Below are 2,514 nucleotides of genomic sequence, written 5' to 3' on the forward strand. Positions count from 1 at the left end.
TCCCAACGTCTCGTCTCTTCTCACAATTCAAGTCCCTAGAATCAACCCACCCGCGCCTGCAACGTGGCTTCATCCCAGAGGTCGCAATGAGGTACCCGATACCCGTACCCTACCCGTACCCGGCCGGGTACGGGTAGGGTACGGGTACGGCCGGGTACGGGTACCCGTTTGCGACCCTGGTGCGGCCGGGTACGGGTAAGGAATTGAAGATGAATCAAAACCCGTTGGCGACCTCTGGCCTCCAAGCACCTTGGTCAGGCCGCCCTGAGACCTGGAGTCCAACCCATGAGCAACTTTGGTCCCAAATCCGAGCGCTGTCGAGCTCACAAAACTTAAATGACGTCACGCGATTTTGGACGATTTTTGACCCCCCACCCACCCCCTCCTTCGTCACACGACGTCACAAAAAGTCAGACCCTCCCCTCAAATATGACGTCACAAAATTCTGCCTTTCCCCCCCCCAAAAATAAAACATGCTTCAAATCGCTTTAAACTATCGTCATCGTAGTGCGCATTTAATGTGGCGCTGCACTCTGATGTTGTAGGAGAAAACATTTATTAAAAAGTCTATTTAATTAAGTAGAACGTGTCGTCTATATTTATTTTGATGTGACGTCACATTTCTCCAACCCATCGTCACAAATGTCTGACCCCCACCCCGCCCCTTAGGTGCGTGACGTCATTTACGGACGGCCCCTCAGGCCCTGACGTAGCTGGGCGATGTGGTCACGTGGTTAATTACACCCCCCCACCCCCCACCCCCCTCATTATGACGCAGAGGTCTGGCGGGGTGGGGCAGGTGGAGACACGCCGGGAGGCACGCGGACAACAATCATCGACCACGCAAAGACAAAGGTCCCCCGTGTAGCCTGAACAGGGTCTGCTTGGGGGCAAGGGCTGTTAGCGAGCGGCGCCTTTGAAGCGAGTGCGTGGACCGGCAACCACGCCCGGCCGCCTTTGTCTCCCCAGTGCTCAGGTGTACACACAAATACATACAAAAGATCCCCCCCTCCGTATAGGCACGATAGACTGTGCGGGCAAGTGCTGTTAGCGAGCGGCGCCTACGAAGGCCCAGTGGCCATGTTTACTAGACACACCGCACCAGGCACTCACTTGAAGCTGAGTCGACCTAGGGGAGGCCCAGGACCGTCACTTGGTGTTAGCCGTGAGCGGGGATCGAACTCGGGTGGCTTGTGCCAGGCTAGGTGCACCACCTCGAGACGCTGGCCGCTGGCTGGTCACGGGACAGACCCGGCAGGTGCCATGGGGTCGACTGACCGAGGCACGGCCGCCTTTGTCTCTCCAGTACTGAGGTGTACACACACACAAATACATACAAAGATCCCCCGTATAGACATTAGAGACTGTTGGGGCAAGTGCTGTAAGCGAGCACGGCACATGAGGGGGGTGGGTGACCAGCATCACGCCCGGCCGCCTTTGTCTCCCCAGTGGTGATGTTTACTACACACCGCACCGCGTACTCGTTTGAGGCTGAGTCGACCTAGGGGAGGCCCAGGACCGGTTCAGATAATCGTCACTCGGGTCGTAGCGCAGCGTAGCGCTGACCGCTGCAACACTCAGTGGCGGTGACGTCACCACGGCGCTTGTGCCAGGCTACGTGCACGCTGCACTCTGCACACTCTCACACTCTCACACACTCACACACACACACTCAAAGTCTCACACACACACTCTCTTACACTCACAGTCTCACACACACACACACTCTCACACTCTCACAGTCACACACACACACACACTCTCTCACACTCTCACACAACACTCACAGTCTCACAGTCTCACACACACACACACTCTCACACTCTCACAGTCTCTCACACACTCACACACACACCCTCTCTCACACTCTCGCAGTCACACACACACACTCTCTCACACTCTCACACACACTCACAGTCTCACAGTCTCACACACAACAACAACAACCGCCATTCGCCACTAAGTGGCGGTGACGTCACCACGACGCTTGTGCCAGGCCATGTGCACCTTGAGGCCACGTGAAGTGTCGAACGCCCGCTGGCAGGAGGTCACGGGGCAGACCCAGGTGCCACGGGTCGACTGACCGAGATGACCGAGATGACTGGCTGATGCACCACCTGTGCCCCCTACTGTGCCAACTTGCTGTGCTTTAGCCACCCGGCGCTCCGCTCGTTGTTGTGAGCGTCGCTCCTCCGCCCTCCGTTGTTGTTGGAGGGCGACTGCCTCCAACTGCCCAGTAGCGTCCTTCACGAGCCTCCTCCACTGAGGCCGATCTTGACACCGCTGGTACCAGTCATCGGCAAGTCCACTCAGCTCCACGTCCTCCTGTACCACATCACTCCATCTCTTCTCTAGCCCGTGCCGCGCCCGTTTAGCCCCCTCGATCCGGCCGAACAAAAGCTGTTTAGGCATGCGGTGGCTGGGCATGAGGGCTACATGACCCAGCCAACGCAGCCTTGCCTGCCGGAGGAGCTCACTGATGGGACTTTGCCCAGATCTTTCAAGGACTTGTGA

Source organism: Lampetra planeri, unplaced genomic scaffold (assembly GCF_965212315.1).
Source record: "Lampetra planeri unplaced genomic scaffold, kcLamPlan1.2.h2 scaffold_181, whole genome shotgun sequence".
Classification (NCBI taxonomy): Eukaryota; Metazoa; Chordata; class Hyperoartia; order Petromyzontiformes; family Petromyzontidae; genus Lampetra; species Lampetra planeri.